This window comes from Thermobia domestica, chromosome 12, assembly GCF_964235325.1.
Source record: "Thermobia domestica chromosome 12, izTheDome1.hap1.1, whole genome shotgun sequence".
NCBI lineage: Eukaryota > Metazoa > Arthropoda > Insecta > Zygentoma > Lepismatidae > Thermobia > Thermobia domestica.
Genome location: NC_137465.1, coordinates 97,446,774 through 97,469,386, shown reverse-complemented (window position 1 = coordinate 97,469,386; position 22,613 = coordinate 97,446,774).

Sequence of the window (22,613 nt, the reverse complement as noted above, 5' to 3'; positions counted from 1 at the left end):
TCACCGTACATAAGGAATTTTACATGTCTAATTTAAGTGAATACTCACATTGAACACTTTCTCAATACATAAAGGGAAATTTCTCTACTATAGGAATGAAATAAACTCTTTAAGTTTAACGTCCCACGATTATGCCGGATAGGCTAAACGAAACGGTAATGATGAGGATGAATGAAATGGTAAAATGAAGAAAGCAGTAGGAAATGAGAGAACCCGAGAAAACCCAAGCACACAGTGTTTGTCCAGCACAATGCGCACTTGACGCGAGCTGGGATCGAACCAGGAACGCCACTCACCAAAGGTGAACGCTCTACCACTGAGTCATCGCGACCCCACTACTACAGAGATGCCCCTTCTACCCTTCAAGAGAAAAATTTTCAAAAACGCTGAAACCAAGGCTTCATTGTTTTTATTTAGTTTACACTCCGAATTTTACATCTCTAACTAAAGCAAATCATCACATTTGACTCTTTGTGAATGAATAAAGGGATTTTTTTTATTATGGGAAAGCCCCTTTTTAACCCCGTTAGGAGCGGGATATTCGGAAACGCTCAAGTAAGTGTCTCATCTTTAATTTAAAGTCGCCAACATATGTAAAAAAAATCGAAATTAGTCACGCGATAATAGACCACGCCAGTGGCCGTTAATAATAATTGAAAAAGTCTATGAATGAGTCCACGAATATTTTAATTTATTTATTCATACAAACAGTAGTTGGCTAACACAATTTATTATATCACAAGTCTTATGATAGCAGCATTCGCATTACAAGATGTGCTAGTGTGCCCGAAGTGTTGACATTTGAAACAGTGCAGGAAACTGGGAATATAGAGATGGACCTTACATCGATAATAACCAGCCCTCACGTAGTCTTATGTGTAGGCAAACAAGTGAGAATAAGTGACTGACTTGCACTAAGTTCACCTGACTTCTTATTTTTGAGATGAGCTACCTCTACAGTATGTTACTCAACAAGCTCCGATTAAAGGAATTTAGGAGGACTCAACACGATTTGGCTAACCGAAAAACGTTCAACAGACGATGAGGTTCTACTGACGCGTTTGGTCCAATGGTAGTATTGGATTTTGGTCCTGCATTAGATAATTGTGTTAATTCAGCGTGCTTCTGAAATAATTCAAGGATGTTAGTTATCCTTGATACATTTCGACACATCGGTTCTGTTTACAAAAATGAAATAACAATTTGGTATGTTTCGGGAAGAAACTAAAATACATATGAAATTATCATTTGCAGACTTCGTTATTTAACCCACAAACGCTCCTTGTGCCACCAGTGACCCACTTTATTTTTCACTACGTTACATGGACTATATCATTCAGTTAGCCAAACCCCCGTTGTTCCACTTCAGGCACACTACCCGTTCTCTTGTTGTAGGAATTTCATTCAGTTTTCTTCTTAGGTTTTCGATGTAACACGGTATTGTTCAGGTAACACGGTATCAGTTGCTAACGAATAAAACTGGTCTTGGACGTTTGTGGGTTAAAGATTGTTGTAAGTTAAAAATAGTGTTGACAAAGTGTGAAATATCCAAGGGAACCACCAACAACGACTTTGTTTTAAAAAATATCCACTTCGGTTTCTTCTGTAATCTAGTTTTCACTTCGATATTGATTTCATTATCTTAACCATAACCAAGTGTCTCAGATAATCCAATTCAGTTTCTGGCACGGAAGTAATTTTCTCCGAAAATTGGTTTTGATACCGAGCCTAAAACCATTATTATCCGAGAATCTGTTTTGGTTCCACGTTCAAAATCATTTTTGTTGGAAAATTGGTTTCGGTTCCGGAAGAAATATCTCCTGGTAACAAAAGAGGGGGGCGAGCTTGTCTTGGTGGTGGCAGCTGCCAGCGCTGAATATTCAGATAAATTCTTACTAGAAGAGTTTCCTCTATCAGATGAGATGGGTTTCGGCGCACGAGTCAATGCGCGTTTCCCATTATCCTTCTTCGGAAAGATTTTTTTATTTTTAAGTAAACGTGATGTAGATCAAGTGAAGTATAGTACCAACCAATTAAAAATACAGACCGGTAGAAAGAAATAAAACTTCGTACATATGAAGTGCTATTGCCAAACAATTCACGAGTTAATACGCCACTCCATTGTGGGACAAGCCACGTAAGGAAAACCAACCAAAATTGCAGCTGGAACCAACGAAAGACAGAGGAGCTCATTACAAAAGTGACTTAGACAGAAAGGAAATCATCTCAGGTTAGAAAATATCATTTTCCTTTGACAATAGTTTAAATACCTAATAAATTATATAGGATTAATATTTGATAAAGAAAACTACATACGAGTTGGTGTAACAATTGTGATCGCCATCTTAAAAGCAGTAATCTAAATTCGAAATCAAATTTTAAATATCGAATGAGTCTTGAAGTATATTGTAAGGATCCCCACATCACAACGCAATCACATGCTCATAGACGACACGTGCTAATATTTACAAATAAGCAGACGATACACTAAAGATGAAGACACGAAGGAAACCGAAAGGAGACGGACCATACGAAGGAAAGATCACGAGGTACCAGACATCAGTCTGATCGCTGATCACGTAACCAACACCTACTCCGAGGTCGCTTTCGACTTTACCTTAACCCGAGGTCGCATGGCCTAGGGATCCTCACCATAACCTAAACCCCGCGAAGTTGTTTTGGGCTGAGAGGGTTTTCCTGCAAGATTGACCGACACCCTACATGTGCTTCGGAAACTGCTTTGAGTGAAGGAGCTCCCTGCTAAACACCATTCTCCTTTACCCAGGTCAATTAGAAGGAAGATATTAGTGGAATTATGTTTGTAATTCAAAGACATTTTGTATATAGAATTTTGTAATAAAATTGGTGAAGGAGAAAACACACCCGGACTGTTGTTTGTCTCTGCCTACAAAACATTTCAATATTAAGATTTACCAAAATTTTGCCTGAAACTTATTACTTTAGTCGATTTTGTTGAATCGTATTTTTAATACTGATAAAATTTCTGAAGAAAGCGGGTAAAGTAGAAACAAGTACCGCGAGAATTTTCCCCCAAATTTCTCCGGTATTTATATTCTCAAAAAATATTTTTTAAAACACAAAATTTTATATTACTGTTTACTTCTTTGTTTTGTACATCACTATACTCTGTTATAAACAGTACGAAATGTATTTGAAAACATGGAAAAGATAGTAGAAACTTTATTCCGTTTTATTCATGAAATGGAAAGAAGGTGAGAATATGTTGATGAATATATGTTAGAGACACTATCTGATGGAGTGTGATTATCACGATCAGGGGTAAAGTTGAGAAGGAACGCGGCGGACGTCGTTCTCCCACTTATAAAAATATCTATGGCGTACCCCTTTCTAAAAACCACAATGGGCAAAGATAGGCACGGGGACGGCGTGACGTCAAGCGTCCCCTACTTTTTAGATCCATTTTTACCCCTGATTATGATCGGAATTTTATAGCATACACTAAATAATATACAAAACATAACAAATATTTCTTATCACTTCAGAAGGAAACGGAAATACGATTACACATATGTTACTTTGTCCAGCGAAGTTTCCATTTTCAAGATTTGATTATGTGTCAAAATTTAAACTTTGAACATCTTGGTTGTATAGCCCTATTTCTTGGAGTGCCCCGATGAAATTCATTCTCCTTAAAACGTTATTCTTCATTCTTCTTCTTTCTTGTAATTTTTTGTTGTGTGAATTCTTGTGGCATTATTCTTTTTTGGCTAGGAGTGGTATTATTCTTATTATTGTGTACGTTGTCTTGTATGAATTCTTCATTGTTTTGAATGCTTAGTGCTTAGTGTCGTGTCAATGTGAAACGTCCAAAAGCTACCAAGTCTGTGGATTTACTGTGGAGAAACATATATGCATAGGCCTAATTATATAGCATTCGTGAATAATTAATTGATTTTAATGAATTATGTTTTTTAATTGTTCCATACGCTTATTGTATTATTTCTGTTGGAAAGTTGCTCATCATGCCGTGGATAAATTCCTTTATTTATAATGAACTTCCTCTTCTTCCTTCAAATTTTTGTCGTATTGTCTAGCTTTGCTATGATCATGATTGATGAGTAGATAACGTTCTTCTTGGCTTGTCATGATGCCCTTCTCTTTCGTTCACTTATCTGTTTTTAGGAACGCTCAATGGGTTTGTTATCGTTTTAATGGATGGTTCTCTTTGTTGATGTACATCTTACCAATGGTGAAGCTAATTGGTTTTCTTTTCTTGTTATGGAGAGCATTCCATCGGATTCGTACATCAATATACAGAAATAGATATTAACATTATTATTGCCTGATTTTGTTGCGAAATGTGCGTTAAGTAGAAAGTTAACCTTATTGTATTTGTATATACATTTTGCACTGTAGAAATTTGATAATGTATGATGGAATAATCCTGTGGAGAATTTTGATTTTCCTTGTAAAGCTGTGGTATGTAATGTTCATGTAATCCAGCTAATAGCTTCTTTCGTGATATGTTCGAAGCTTTTTTTAACTCTTTATTTGGCAGTGTTGGTGTCAAGCAACATTGCATTCTATTGCGTTATCCGCACGAATTATAACTTTAGTGATAATTTAATTAGCATTGTTGCTTTCATACAATATTCATACACATGATTTGCGGGTCGCTTGTTTAGATATTTCTAATCTTCGTCAACACAGGACAGACAAACTTAGTATTGTGAAAGCTACGTTCCGCGAAAGTTCTTTTTCCATTGTTTCTATTTGTGGTTTCTTGCTCTCTAGGAAGATATTTCAACGAAGCTGCTGTTAATTAATGAAAATATTCTTATGATATTTGACCATATTAGGGCAATGTTCAGTAGCAACACATGAGACCTATTTTATTGCAATGTTGCTTTGAGATAAACATCCTGTATTTTGTAACCAAAGTACAAAAACACTTTAAAAATTACGAAATTATGATCAGGAAGACATAGTTCAACCATAAAAGCAAACTAAATATTTTAATGGTAATGCGATCAATGTTTGCCAATTAAAGGGTTAAAATTAGCTTTTTACTTACTCATTAGTGACTTCATCATTCCCTATATTTTTGTGTTCTTCTATCTTATGTTATTCCTTTGTAACATTTAAAATAAAAGTATTTTCTTCAGTCGAATAAGATCTTGGAGTACTGTACTGGTGTGTTGTGATTTCTTAAAAATTGATAAAGTTATTTGTGTGTGTCATTTCTTCTTCAGTTAATGCTCTTAGAATCATGGTTACCTGGTTGTCGAAAGGTTGTCTTGGACATAAGCTCACTTGTGCGTGGTTTATAATATATTTGTTATGTGCAGTCATGACAAGAAAGCTTGAAACCTACTTTTAAAATGAGAAACTAAATATGTTTGTCTACATTAAAGATTATTGCAAATAGAGGCACAAAGGCCTTTACAGCATTTCTTGAAAATTTATTAAAAAGAATTCAAGGGTGACATGGATAGTGAATGTTTATTTTAAACTTTCATGTACATATTTACAATGGTAATACCATTATTACCATTTTAATGCTTATTATAAATAGTAATTTAATGAACAATATTTTCAAAACAGTGTCAATTTTATTCTTTCCCGGTTGAAGAAAAGTTGATTTAAATAAATACTTTTGGTTTCTTGACTTAGGATAATGTAATTTCGAGTGGTTTTTATATTGGCATAATTGGATCTTTTTTCTCTACCATTTCTTTGAATAACTTATTGATGTCATTATTAGAATCAAAGTTCATTTCCTTTATTTATTTATATATTTATTTATTTATTTTTGAAGAATACAAATTCGGATTTAGTTTCTTTTTCTATCAAACACTTCAACTTGTCACATAATTCAAAAATAATTGATAAGATTACCGCTTTATAGAGGGGAATCACTATTATTAGGTAAATAAATGTTCATACAGCGTTAAATTACGTTAAACATATCAATTGTAAAATATATGCCAAATGGCTCAATTTAAAGAAAGGTGAAGATATTTTGAGTCTTGACATTGATTTATCGACTGTTATTATCTGCAGAATATATTCTATAGATATTTAATCGTTACTTTTTATGCATTTAAGGATTTATAATAAAGATCACTCATTCAATGTAACAAAGACAACAAAAACTTTTACTAGTGACAAGTACTGGTTTTGATTTTCAGTTTAGCGTTCCATTCAGCAATGAGGCTATATGAGACGTGGACTATAGTTTAAAGTGGAACCGGAACCACATGAGCTTCCGCCGGGAATCGAACCCGATCTCCCACGTCAAAGACGCCTAGGCTAACCGCTTAGCAACGAGGGAACTCTAGTGACAAGTATTAAAGATTCTCTCCAACATTCTGAAACCTTATTCCTACAAGCTTATGGTTCTAATTGATAATTTCTCTAAAATAGAGAGCAAATGAACACATTTTAGCTTTAAAATTGAAAATTCTTTTTCAACGTTTTCCTCGAAATACAAAATAAAAAACTGAGAAAATATGTTCACAATCTTTCAATAATACAAAAGAAAGCACACAAAAGTTAAGTACGAACATTTTTGATCGTGTTATTTAATATTTAAAAATACATATAAACAGTTTAATAAAATGTTATTTTTTGTTAAGTATTTTAGGTAGAAGTAATCAGTAATAAAAAAAACTTGAATATGCTTCCTTTTATTCAGCGAAAATATCCACTAGCTAACAATTCTAATTATAAAATGTTGGAAGTCAAAAAGCACTCCATTATTATTAAAAATATTCTGAAACAAACATCAAATATTTATCCATGTGGAACATACAATACGTTGATTTTAGCTACAGCCTGGAATTTCACATCACGATGGCTGCCACAATTGCATAATTCAAATTTATGTATTTATATTTGCAGTGGTATTGTAAGTACAAATACATATAGTTAGAGGAGTTTAATTGTATTATTAGTGTGTATTACCTGACCAGCCAACGAGTGCGGGCGTCCGGTTTTGGAACTAAAATGCAAGCAGCAGTGTTTCTAACCGGATTACTTGTAATTAATCTTTCACAGTTCTTTTTGTCCTGTTCGTAATAAATCACTTCACACATATGTTCAAGTCAGAGGCAGATCCAGGGGGCGAGGCGATCCGGGCAATTGCCCCGTTCCCAGAATAGGATATATTTTATTTTAAAAATAAAACCTAAGAATTTTCACCTTTGTATTATATATGTAAAATAAAACCTAAAATAGATAGGCCTTACTTTTTTTTTGTTTTACGTTGCAGAAGTCAAATAAAGCAGTAAATTGCAAGAAATTACTTACATTGGCGTTCTTGCTCAAAAAAAAAAAAAAAAAAAAAATCCACGTTCGAAATCGGAGGTGGCCATTTCTCTTCTAGAAATCGCAGACAATAGCTACTTCTCCATTTCTAAAGTTGATTTACTTTTTTTTTTTTCAATACACTCTTACATTGATTTGACTTCGAACGACCGCCCCCCCACACATTCAGCCTGGATCCGCCAAGTTAAAACAAACAGTTTCAAAGGTTATTGAAGTTATTAGCGGATCATCTTAGGTAACAAGCATAAAAAAGACTACAACAAAAATACACCCTCCATATTAACTTGCGAACAAACTAGCGAGCAGCGTTTTACAGACTGCTCCTGTTTTATAATGACATCGAATAAAACGTAATCAATTTTTATACAATCTGCTTAATACACGGTACAAGCTCACTGAATTATCAATTGTGCTATGTTGTTCTTAAATTGGTAATTTCCATTCATATTATCACTATCCACTATACATCTGCATTACTGCAGGAATGGTTCACTACAGCCACATAACTTACGGCGTTCTTTATTAAGCGGAAAGAGATCAGCCTATGCATAACATCCAAACTGCAATTTTTTAAAACCGTTGGATACACTGCAGAATGAAACTCTCCGCTCCCCTGTCCCACCGCTCTTGCCAAGAAACTGATGTAAACACAACCGCAGCGCCATCCTTCCAAAACCGCACTGCTATCCTGGTCACGTAATAGTAACGTAAGAACACAACGTTCAAAATAACGTCTCATTTCAAATTTATCGAAGAATATTTATGTATTTAAGTAAAGCAATAAACATAAGTCATTAACGTTGGACTTAGTGATAGAAAACGTTACGAAGGAGAGGTTCCCAAGAATCAGCTATACAATGACATTCTCTGACTATCACTTGAAGGGCTATCAGCTCTCATAGAAAATATAAAAAGAAAGAGTAGACAGGAAAACGATATCAGATACCAGAAGAACATGGCTTCTTTGAAGAATTAAAACCTTCCAAAAAGTGAAAAACGAAATTTGATGTTGAATACTTTCAATCTAATAGTCGTAGAGCTAATAGAGCATTCTCTTATCTAAGATTTGTAAACAAAATGTGTAATATTGTAGAATTTTTCCGTGACAGCTGTATATATTTACAAAATGGTCATGAAACTGAGTACGTATACATTGAATAGCTAAAAAGAAGCAATCTTACGTTTGTTTGCGCATGGCTAGTTATAATACTTTGAAGATGGTTTATTTACAACTATGTGTGTTTGCATAGCTCCGAACATAATCTACTAGTTTGAAGGAAAATTATAAAAGTAACCCAAACAAATCTATCGTTGTGTTCAATTGGCCCTCACACCGTGAGTTGAATGCAAATGGAGATAAGGCGAAGGTCAGTTGTTGGTGTAGGTATATCCAACTTATTACTTGGTTGTGGCAGTTCGGTTACACTGCCAATTTGCTTAAGGCTAGAGTGAACATGGGACCTCCACAGCGCGTCATAATGGCGTGTATGCTGTACAAGTTCAAACAGGGGTTAAATGCCGCTGCAGCGGGCCGGAAGATATGCCAGGCCTTTGGTGAGAGTGTTGTGACTACGAGGACAGTATAGCGGTGAAACATTCGAAGACGCACCACATGCATGAAGCCCAACACATGTACAAATTGAAGATCTTAAGGCAGGAATTGAGGCCAACAGTGGCCAGACATGTGAGGAACTGGGACTACAATTCAGTGTGAGTGGAGAAACCATTCGGCAGCACTTCCATCAACTTGAGAAGCACTACAAGTTAGGTCGATGGGTCCTACATGATTTGACTCCGGGCAAGAAGGCAACGGGATTAGACACCTGTGATTCTTTGCTGTCTCGTCTGAGAAAGAAGCCATTTCTGGACAGGGTGTTGACATGTGATGAGAAGTGGGTCTTGTACAAAGCTCCACGTCGCCGTCATCATTGGTTAACTTTCCATGAACCGGTTCCAAAACAACCGAAACCAGTACTGTACCAGAAGAAGTTCCTACTATATGTTTGGTGGACTGCTCGCTGCATAGTGCATCGGGAACTGCTACCAGTTGGTCAGAGCATCAATGCAACTGTGTACTGTCATCAGTTGAGTCGTGTTCAAGAAAACGCTCAAAACTCTGGAGCCAGCACTTCTGAATCGCAAAGGGGTCCTCTTGTTACAGGACAACGGTAAGGACCGCGTGGCGAGGATAACCAGGGACACCATTCCCCTAAGCCTTAGAAGGAAAACACTATTGCATCCGCCATACTGCTCGGACGTTGCACCGTCCGATTATCACCTGTTCCATTTCTTGGACAATCACCTTAGAGGACGCCAGTTCAAATCCCTAGTAGAGGCGCAAAGTGCACTTGATACTTTCTTCGCTTCATGACCTACCAAATTCTAACGCAATGGAATCCATGGTTGGCAGAAGGTTGTCGATGGTGATAGCGACCATTTTTGATCTTCCAAGTACGTCTTTGGTGATATATCGGTTCGAAGGTGGTGGGTGGAAAAGCGATAGAACTTTCTGGGTTACCTTTATATATTCAACTAGCAGCGTTCACCCCGCTTCGCTGCGGTCACCCCGGAACGCAATAAACGTTGTCACTTAGATAATTTTTACTTTTTCGCTTTCAAGTGATATGATAAAAACCATAGAAGATTGCATTAAATGTTAACATTATATCGCCTGTCATTTATGTTAACCCGCCCCGCTTCGCTGCGGTCACCCCGGAACGCAATAAACTTTGTTACTTAGATAATTTTTACTTTTTCGCTTTCAAGTGATTGCAGTAAATGTTAACATTATAGCGCCTGTCATTTATGTTAACCCGCCGAGTGACACGGTCATGCGGGTTGCATATAAATACGTTTATTTTTACCTATGATGATCTAACAAAGGATTTGTACGTTATGGACACTTGAATGGTCAATTATCTCAAGACACTGGTAATTAAAAATTAAAGTGATATGATAAAAACCATCTAGGGTCCAAATCCTAATAACCCCCCAAAAATGAAAGAAATTGGTTCAGCCGTATTAGCGTGATGAGGGAACAAAGGATTTGTACGTTCTCTTTTATATATATAGATTGACACAAATAACTAAAGAACACAAATTTAACTCATGTGATGCTCACAGCACAATGAATTGGCAAGAAAGAGCAGAGAGCTAAGCAGCTCAGTCTTAAGTTTACCATAACTGGTGTGTTAAATCATCTTCGATACTAGATCGTGCTATGTCGTATTCTGGTGATCAGTGTGTACAAAGATTTTCTTGTAGGTTCTCCTATTTTCAAATAGTTCCATTCTTTTATCATATGTGTCGTTACTCATTGATTTTCATTCACCACCGCCTAAAGGATGTAATTGTAAGACGCAAACTTTCATATTTTTTATATTATTCCCCTATACCGAAATTATTCCCAATTTCCATGATTTCATAGAACATGGAACAAGTTATAAGATTTCAAAATTCCTTCTGCTTTAACATTTTATTCCTGGTGTAATTTCACGTGACGAGTCCTTTATTTCAATAATGATTGCGTCTACATCTTTGGTTAGAAGTAGAGGCTGCCTCTTTGCGTTTTTAGCATTACTGAAAGTAATGATTCTAAAAGGAAAATTTCTATAACATTCAATTAACCGGCATAATCATGGGACGTAAAACTCAAAAAGAGTTCATTTTTACATGGCACTAAATTTTCAATCATTTATTCAGAAAGGGGTGAATGTGAGGATGTATTTAAACTTGAGGTGTAAAAGTCGGTTAATAAATTTTAAATTGAAAATAAGACACGTATTTTTAGCGGCATCGAAAATTCTTCTTCTAAAGGGGAAAGAAAGGATATATTCAAACTTTTGAGTTTATATTAATTTTTAGATCGGGCATTCCCACTAGTATAGATAAAATTTACAAACCTTTGGTAGACTTCCAAACTAAGCTTGCATATGTGTTGAAAGTCTAATATATCGACTATATCCATCCGTCCATCTGTCAATAGATATCACAGCAAAAACAACAAGAGTTTTAGAAAAGTCGTTCTTTTGCAATCGATTCAGAATTCCATCTCCTTCATTTTCCCTCTATTCAAACTGCAAGTAGTAGAAATCAACGGGTTTTTAAAAAATCATTCAGTGTCTTAAGAAAATATATTATCTCCTACATTAACATCGTACTTAAACATAGAGTTGAAAAATTTCTAGTACTTCAGGCTTCAACGTTGTTCGACATGAGGCCAGGTGGCTTAATGATAGAGCACTCACTGCTTGCGCATAGAGCCTTGGTTCAATTATAGCTTGTACCAAGTGAACTTTGTGACAAGCAAACATGGTGTGGATATTTTTTTCATGGGGTTCTCCCGGTTCATCGCATTTTCTTTATTCCACCATTATTCTCCATCTCCTCTAGCCCCAGTGCATAATAATGAGGCATTCACGAAGAAAAAAGGTTGATTCCCATATAACAGAAACTGTAATAGATAGCGACAAGCGGTTTTGTAGAATTGCTTTATCGTTTCAAGAATACTCTACTAAAGTTGGAAGTAGTAGAAATTTACTAGTGCTTCTAATGTTGACATCATAGAACACAAGTAGTAACAAAGTAGAAAAGCAGTTTTTCGGAATAGATTCAGTGTCCAAAGAATAGAGTATATATCCTCTGATAACCCTCCGTTCAAACAAGAAGAGATAGGAATCATTCAATTTTGATTCCAATGTTCATCGGCTAACAAAACTTTTAATAAATAATGACAAACGTTTTTCTGGAATCGACCCAGTGTATTAATAAAATATTGCATCTTCTCTGGTATCGACAAAGAACGAAGTGGTTTGAGATTCAATGCGACTTTCTGTTCCAATATTGATCATCAAAGAGCAGAAACAGTAAAATATAGTGAGTAATGACTTCTTGATATGGATTGAACATCCTATATAGAAGCCAGAAATAGTGGAAATTTACGAAATCCGGTTAAAACGCTGATCACCATAACGTAAAGCGAAATATATAGCGAAAAGAAGAGTTTTTGATATGGATCAAGTAACACAGGAGCAGTTGCCATCTTCGACTTTACTCCACTATTGCACCAAAAATAATAGAAATCTACCAATACGATTTTAATATTGAATCCCATAAAGCAAATACATTAACAGAAGGCGAGAATCAATTTTATATATGGATCGAAGAACATATTTTATTTTAGCTTTGTTCTTCTACTGAAACCAGAAAATTTCTGTATTTCAGCCGGAAGTTACAAATATATTTCAATATTGAATTTACATAGTTTGGAAGTCTGCTATATTTTCACAACTGCCAACCGAAACACTTCTTTCTTATCATACTGGTTCTCCTTGAACGAAATACTGATGAACCAGGTATGTTTCCGTATTGTTTTTCACTTGGTTTCCACATATGTTTTAATGTAGTATGTGACAAAACTCTGGTATATTAATAATTTTCTAACAACCCTATTCTTTGCATTAGAACGCCTTTCCTTTATTTAAAAGATAATATGTTATTTTGTAAAGATTTGGGGCCATGTCATAACTATTACTTGTTTACAGATTTGTAACGCTAATCCTTAGGGCTCGGAAGTTGAGGAAAAATCCTCTTTTTTACGAGTGCCCGAAGACGAGGGTGCTCGAACATAATATGTGTTCATTTTGGGTCATTGTAGGCCAGAAAATGGTAGATTTAATTTGTCATTTTTTGCCTTTCTCGGCGTTTTTTATTGGTCTTTTTTCAAGCTTTTCAGAAGTCTTAACGTCTTTTTTTTTTCACTTCATCTTTCGATAGTAAATTTACTGGCCATTAACTTGAATCACCACCATCTCTTAAACATGTTTTGCTTAGTAAAGAAAATTCCAATGATAAGATATTCTTAAACAATTGGACCGGTAAGACCAGATCTGCAACAAACACAATTCAGATAAGGAGACGTAACAATGTCCTCCAGCAAGGGGGGGGGTGAGGGGGGAAGTTTTCGTATTTTAATTTGTACTTCAGTTTGCGGAAGAAGGACAGACCCTTAACCTACCAGAAGCTTGTATTTCTTAAGCATTCTATTCATTAAATATGTAATTCTAATGAAATTGGGTCTTATTTTTACGCCTTTTTTCCAGTTTTTAGGTCTTTTTTTTTTTTTAGATATTTTAGGTCCTTTTATAGGTCCTTTTTAGTCAATTTTTAGGTCTTCAACTAGTAATCACTGTACCATAGAAAATGATCATACCAAAATTTGCTAACAGCAAAAACCGAAAGGACAAAAGCAAAACTTCTAAAAATTTGTTTATTAACATTGTGATACAGGCAAAATTGATGAACTTGATTACCGTTCTCACATTTCAATAAACGTCTTGAAAATTCAATCGTTTTCTGAATAAAGAACTCACTCTTTAAATGCTGACACTTAAATGTCTCAAACATTTTTCATTATTCGGCTTGCAACTCTGAACGAAATGTTATTGTATTTTGTTATATGACCTTATTTCCATAGTTATGGTAGTGAGTTTAATCTTACAAATGAATTGTATAAAGTTACTCTATTCCGTAACAAAAATGCTCATCTAAATAAAAGTAATATTGTTGTTTTTGTTTATCATACTTTTTTATTTTCCCGCTAGATGTATTTGTGTGCACATCCGTAGATTTCTGAAAAACGCCAACCAGCTCACTTGAAAATCCATTAAACATTGAAAGGAGAGGCAAGCGTGAACACTGTACAGACTATGATTTCCGTTGCCAGTCAGCGGTTTCTTCACTGTTGTCACATACCCAGTTTAGAGAGCTGCACAGAGAGTGAGACAGTACACACAAAGGTATCGGCGGCTGTATCTTATTAGGTATTCATGTTTGCATGAAATCTTTTGAAATTTCTACTATTAAAAGGAAAGACTAAACTGTAAAATTATGAACCTAAATTAGTTTATAGTATTATAAGAATTGCCTCTCGTAACGTTCTAGGCTATCGCTGGTCAGTCCAGTAGTCCACAATATATTCCACTGCGTCAAGGCAAGGGAGCCACAAGGAGTACTGTAACATACTAGTCCGACAACAATTTTACACCATTAGAACCAACAACAGTATTAGAGCATCAGAAGTCAAGTGAATTTTACCCAGTTTAGTCATTTGCGTTTTCCCCACGGAAACAATAAGACTTGGAACACCAGGAGTTCTATTACGTTTAAGGGGAAAATTAATTAACTTTAACTAACTAGTTAATTAATTAATTAAAATTAACTTTGTGTATTACTAAAACATGTAAAACAATTAATGAGTTAATTGTCATGCGAGACCCTTATTTTATACCCTACAATTAAAGTTTTGAAGGTATATATGCCTTTGAACTTTTATTTGCATCAAACGGACACCTGGGGAAAAGGCGGACTCCCACACGGTTGTTCGCTTTTAAATGCCTGGTCATATTTACCTTTTTATGCTTTTAAATGCCTCCGCTTTTAAATGCCTCCTCTAATAAATACAGTGATAACTCTAATGAGAAGTCATACACTCGTAAACCTTTAAAGTTGTCACTTTCTGATAAATTTCACTGTAGTCATTAAATTATTAGAGTTTGTACATTGTTTATTATAGCTTTGGAAATATTTAACGTGTATTAACGAAGCAGACCAAATCAGTAAATACAATAATAAATAACACTTGCGTAACATTTTCGGTAATGTAACATCGCTTTCAGGTGACGTGTTATTAGAATATTTAAATTCCATTGTCGAAGGGAACGTATTCAAAATCACTGTATTAAACTTTAAATGTATGGAGTACTCTTTTAGTTCAAGAATAAGAGACAAATCTGATTTTAAAGACTAGGGAGGGTGTAGAAAGCCATGCATAAATTTCATTTGCGGAGGTGTGCGCTCCGCATGGGTTTATCGAAGACAAGTTTCACTTGACGGTATATTGAAGTTGCCATATTGAGCACTATTATATTAGAATTCACTCAACACACAAGGTCACTACGTAACAATTAAATAATATAGTATCCAAAAAGAATATGTCAAAGTAACACAAGTAGAAAACTATGTGAAAATAATACAAACATTAAAGAAGTGTCCCACTAATGCATGGAAAACTAGGTGGTCGTAGCGAAAGCTTAATACTAGACCTTCGCGCATTGATGACAAAATGTGTGACCTCGAAAACAGCTGCATTTTGCTGGTTTGGTGATAATGTGACTCCTACACGAGTCACATTATCACCAAATACTGTATGTTTTACGAAATACTGTATGTCACTTTGTTGTTTTATTTGACCTAGTCTTTTGTCGTCTTTTATGACCCTGTTCCATATGCTAATTACATATTTAGTTGGCGGAAATGTCCAGATGGAGTACTTATCTTGTAAAATTAAGCGTGTTACTTCGTCGTATAATGGAGGAAAAATTGATTTGTAAGTAAGCAGAGATGTGATGGATGTAAATGTCATTTCCCTTTCCTAGAATTTAGTCCCTTGAAGGCAGTCTTGCTTTGTGTAAGCATGTGTACCAATTCAATTGTTTATCATTTTATCATTGTTTATAATTGATAAAACAAAACAATCAGATTGACGGAAATGGAAATAACTGGACAAATCATACATTAATGGCTTTGATCTATGATCAAGAAACGAGGTCACAAAATGAAATGAAATGAAATCTTTGAGTTTTATGTCCCACGCTTTTGCCGACTAAGCTAAAGGAGACGGTTATGATGAGAAATGAATGAAATGGTGGAGTGAAGAAAGTATTAATGAAAGTAGGAGGAAACGGGAGAACTTCAAGGAATCCTACGCACACGGTGTTTGTTCTGCCAAAAGTTCACTTGGCACGAGCTGGAATCGAACCAAGGACTCCATGCACCAAAGGTGAATGCTGAACCACTGAGCCACCCCGGCCCGGAACGAGGAGACAGTTTGATATCATAATATCACCTTCTCGTATTTGAAAACTGAGAGTAATATTAAGTAGCTATCATAGCTACAATAGAAGCAATTTATTCTTGAGCACAATGAGGAAGTGCTTTTCTTTAAAGCTCATTCACATGAAACGAAACAACTTACTGAAACAAAGTGATTGCACTTCATGGAAATAAGTGTATATAGTTGCATAAAATATTACAACACGAGATTGAAGGTATTTGATTGTAATTACTATATTATCCTTGATTCATTCGTGTAATTTTTTTTTATCAATTTAATTACTTTTTGCGGTAAGTTGTAGGACTATGGGATTCTGTTCGTAGTTTTAGTTTCCACATTATGATTTTACACATAACATTTTGTAGGATTCCATCTGGAAATCTTAAAAAGTGTAATTGTAATAGTAGCACGTCATTATCATTTTTATATTACGCAACCTCTAAAGCATACTGCAACTTACTATATCTATTTTATGAATTAAATATAATATTAGGAGATTGTAAAATTAAAAGATGTGCTGATGGTTATACAGATCAAAGTGGAATATTTTATTTTACCTACCATGATTTTATTTTATGCACTAATGAAAGCCTTGGCCATCCTGTCTAATTATTCAGATATTCGTATACCCTATTTGAGTTTTACCATAAAATGTAAAACTTAGTTACCTTGATGTGGAACTTTATATGGAATATTAGTCGGAAGCTCATTCTCAAGAATAATTAAATAATAATATCCGAATAGAAAATAGAAGTATTTTTTCCTAAATTTATACTGTACTTATCCAATAAAGTGACTTTTATGATATAGTATACATAATTTGTTAAGAGTGGAACGCTTTTACTAAGAATAGAAATTAGTTCTTTATTGAAATCCAGAAATATAGTAAAATGCAACGAGATTTCACTTTTTTTACATCCCAAGTGAGTAATTGGAAAGGAACGTAGTGAAAAAAACGCGATACAACCTTTTAATAGCAAGAAATATCGATTGAACATTATCTAGAAGTTTTATATGACTAGCTGTAAGACGAAGAGAAGCTTCGAATAGATTTATTGAATACGGATAACATCTTTAAATATAAAACGAAATATCATATTTGAAAACGAAGATTCTATATATTTACAACTTCGTCATTTTTAGTTATCTCTTATCATTTTTAATATTAAGTATGATAAATTCGTGATATATGGAGAGCTTTCTAAGTCAAAATGACAACTCAGAATAGCTCGCAGAAGTTCTGTAAGCACTTTGTCTCTAGTTCATTCTGCTACCTAAGGCCTGAAGGGTTTATTAATCAATTTTATTTATCAACAATTATATCAAGCAAATTGATCTCTTGTTTAATTGGAGGAAATTAATATTCCAAGAACAATATACAATAGTATCAACTTATTTAATAACATAAACTAACACAAGAAAGAAACTATAATCAATTATGTTTTGTGAGCGCTCACTGCAAACACAAAATCCAATTACGCTTATATAGAGAGAGGAAATAGTTAGGATTTATTTTCTATATTTCAGTTGTTTTAATAATATTCATATGATAACTGAATCAGTTAATTTAAGTATTATTATAATAACTGTCAAAAATAATTATAGCGTTATTTGCTTAATTAAATAATCTAGTTTTACTATAAACAGGAGAATCACAGATTAGAAATTACATCAGAGATTTACAATTGGTTACTATAACTACGTTACAGTTAGCATAGAATAAATATTACATCATAGACTCAAAAGTTTTGACCAGATAATGAGATGGGTGACTTTATTTTCCTTACATTGTCTTCTTAATTTGTGGTTAAGCGTGGCTTATATTTAATTTTACGTACTCGGATATAAACCGGAAATCGGTCAGATGTAAACCGATCAACCTTCTGTATATGTCTGTAGATGAATTTAACATGTTCAAAATGTAGTGTAACTCTAAGAAAACACTATTATTTTTAATGTCTGTGGTTGTTTATTCCCCGTTGTATTGTAAAATAATTTATCATATCCTCTTATGGGAGACTAAATATTGTTGGCATTATAAAATATTTTGTTGGGCAAGAAGATAAATCCATAAACATCAAAATAATTATATTTTCTGTTCTTGTTTTTCAGGTAAGATTTTTCTAGACATTCGAAATACTAAGTAATTATATGAACAGAACACGGACATGTAAGTAAACTACTTTTTTTCTAACAAGTTCTCGGTGATAGAAGTTATGACGTTAGCATTGGTATTTATTTAGTGTGATAAGAATAATCCATGAACTATTTGACGGAATGCAAATTAATTTCACAAAATGTTGATACAAATGTTTATTTGCATTGATACATTTTCAGATCATCATTCATGAAAGTGAGAATTGTTCATGGATTATAATGAAAGAAATGAAAAATAAAATAAAATAAAACTTTATTATGCGTTTCTTGGTTTATATTGTTCCCATCACTACGCATTAGCCATTGTTTTGAGATACAATGTTTTTATAAGTCTTATCATTTCCATCACACGAATTAAAATAAAACTTAACAGAAGACTGATCAATAATCAAGTAGTTAACATATATGTTTTCTCTTTGTATGTGGTCCCACGATCACTATTTGCCGCTAATTCATTCTTTCTAACTTTCATTTTTGGAACGTTCAGTGCACAACAGAATCAATTTCTTATTTTGGTCATTTTGTATATATTTCATTTTTAAGATCTCTATTTGAAACTCCTTTCAGAGCTTAAAAGATTCATGTTTAGGCAATATAAGTAACTCTTACAAAGTAAAAAGCAACATTATTTTTCCAGTACAATACTTTGAATACCTTATTTATTGTTAGAAATTATTGAGTAACGTTAGAGTAATCGTTTTGTTCTGAAGCTAATTCTTGAACTCGGGAGAATGTTCGGAAAATGTTAACGAAACTAATCTAATCGATATCAAACTTAGTTTGGTGATTGATTTTGACCTGTTACAAGGTATGAAATACTGTATCGTATGATTTCCGACTTCTGATTTCCGATATGATTTCCGGCAGTCCAATTTTGAATAACATTTTCGAAAACTGTAAATTATAAATGGAACTCATCCCATTGAGATTATACAGGACATGGTGATAGATCTTGACATTCTATATCAGGTGAAATATTACGTTGTACAGTACAGGCTTTCTGGTTCCCGACATATGGGCCATCAAATAACTTATCAGCATAAGAAAGATTTGTACAATGATTACCTAATTTGTAAAGACGGAGGATTAACTATAGATAATATACATAATGAAATTGTCTACTACATAGCCAATAACCACTCGAGGTTTCAGTTTGCTAACAAACCATTTTGAAAATTTGGTTAGGATCCAAGTCATGGCCAGGCTTGTTGTTTATAAGTTCATTTCCAATTCCCTGTGAACATAGTTCTTCATAATTTTATTGCAGGTGGTTAGTAGACTTTCCCACTAATGAAAATAAAATACATTCTTAACTCCATCATGGCTAAGTGGCTTGCGCACCGCCTTTGGCATGAAAGACCTGCCATCGATTGCCGGCGGAGGATCATGTGACTCGGATCTAGTGCTAAGCTATAGGTCCATGTCTCATATAGCCTAAGTAGTGAGAGGTGTGAAAAAAATCAAAATCAAATAAAGAACGATGTTTCACGAGTATGCGTAATTTACTTGTAAATATTAGAGGATATACTGTTAGTATGTAGTTTATGTAGATATATATTGTTGTAAGTCATAATAAACAGTAAAAGTGGATCAAAACTTACTGTAAATGGATAGAATAGGAAAGTGTGCTCATTTTAGAAGATTTATTACAAAATAAAAGTATTTATAGATAGATAATGTGTAACCAATCTTACCTCTCCATTTTTTTCAACTTTGAAACATATTCCTCACTCTTCTCAGCTAAGATTGTGTTCATTTTTAATATGTCTAGTTTCTCTTGATTCCCTTTGCACCAAATTTGCTTCTATCGAAAATAATGAATCTATCTTGAAAGAAAATCGTACCTGTAGCTTGTGGTGCTTGTACAGTCAACGACGAAAATAAAGTAGTTGAACATCTAACTGCTATAACTGCTATAACTGCTAAATACTTTGGCTGTTTCACAAACATGAGAGATGCAGTCCAACTTGCACGTACATTTTCAAGCAGTTGGTAAGCCTGTGGAGAACTGCAACAAGATTTTACTGTGCAATTGATGAACGAAAAAATATCTCTACTTTAAGATTGATCTCTATTGTTTGGAGTGTGTTGTCCAATGAGTACCCTGTGTTAAAAGCAAAATAACTTGTGGTGTGTATAATGTATTATATTGTATATATGATTTTGAACTATTAGATGTGTATATAAAAAAGGGACAATTTAGTATACTATTGTAAAAATAGGTTTAAGTAATACTTCTTGAAAAATAGGAAATTTTAACTTTCCAGGGAGCAAGACTTATAAGATTATTGTAAGTCAAAAACAAAAACAAATCCAAGTATCAATACAACAGATGAAAGGACAAACGATATTTAAACGGGGAGAAAGACAAACAAGGGGAATAATAATAAATAAAGAGTTGTTTAGATTGGATTGTTGTTTAGTATTCATAATCACAGTAATTCTCTATTTAAGAGCTATGAGGGATAAGGCTGTTTTACCTTCTAAAATTTTCCCGTAAGTTGAATCTGAGTTTTGTTATAGAAAAGAAAACAATTTAACAAGGAGTTAATATGCTAGGAGGTCTCCCACCGTGTAGGTTATTTATACGTAAATAATATGTAGATATTTATTAGAAATTCTTGTATGTTTGTGTGAAGCAAATAGAAAAGGTGCATCTCACTTTTTTCTTTTATTACTACCAATAAATACAATCTATTTCAGTTATTGGTAGTTATCCATTTCGCTACTTTAATTATCTTGGTATAAATTTTTATCTCAAGAATTAACTAATTTAAATTCATAAAATAAATACACAATTAAATAATTTTAAAGAGTAACGAAACATGGCTCGGCTTCTAGATATTAGGCAAATGGCATAATTATGAATTCCTTGCCTTTGTTTTCTTTTATATAACTTTTACTTTATTAGTTAACAGTATTGGCACAATACAGCATTTCCTTTCTTTCACTCAAATTCTTTATAATAGTGTTCACAAGTCCTTAAATAGTGTTTGGTATGTTTGTAATGCCTCGACCATGGCATTACAATACTAGTGCATGTATAATAGACCTCTAGTACTCCGTCCTTTGTAAAGCTGAGGACGTAGCTGAGGAATGTAACATAACTATATGCATCTGATATACGGAAAACTGTTAGATGTCAGCCATCCTGGAACGGCATGATGTAACATCTAAGGACAGTGCTTTATACCTATTCTCCATACTGATTTCTGTAATAAGCAAGAGGATTCCGTATACTTGTATAGACAACTACAAAAGTATCTTCCCCCTAAGTGCTCTAATTTCATTACTTGGGGCCCAGGTAATTTGCAACTGTGAGAATGCCTAGACAGATTAAACCCAACTTACACCTAACATTTCTCGGCACTCACAGCAGTTGGTAGCCCTGATCCAGGTGTTTATCCAGGTAAAATTGTAAAGTAGGTGACTAAGGAAACAATTCTCCATTCTAAGATGAATCTCTATGGTTTGGATCGTGTTTTCCAAAGAACACCATATTTTTATCTTAATATTGCTGTGTATGTAATGTATTGTTTCTTTATATTTTGTATCTTTAGAGAAATAAAAATACTGACCACGCATGAATAAGAAAATGCTTGAAAGTAGCTGAAAATATCAAATCTAGAACAACTGCTGGAAATAAGTTAGTAAATGATTGCCTTCAATGAGAGACTTTCTCCAATTTTCCTCATTCCAACATCTTTTTTCTTTCTGGAGGGGAGAAGATCTTGCTTGTCACACCCTGAGTATGTATTGAAATTGAAACATTTGAGAAAGTTAGAACCTGACCAGGATTTGAACCCGGGTTTCCCTGAATAGAAGTTCAATGCGCTAAGCACTTACCCACTGCGTCACTTCATCTTCCATCTAAACTATTAGCTAGTTAAAAGCATTGCATGTAAGACTATACAAGAAATACTCGTACTAATACTCGTATAAGGAGACATTCCTTATGAATGTCACAATGACTTACGAGAGCTTTCCTTCTTTAACTCAAAAACAAAGACCTTCGTCAATAAGGAAAATGACGCAAAACGTTCTTCAAGATGGGGCTACCTCATTTTTTTAACTGGTCCCGATTTACATTACTGCAATTCTTCCTCACCGTAACTTCTAATTTCTAAAGAAGAAATGCCGGAAGACATTCTTTGAATTGCATCAACACGTGTTAGTGTGTGCTATGTTTATCTAACACAACTACTAGTTTATTTTCTTGTATTTGTATGAAGGAATTGATGGCAAATTTTGA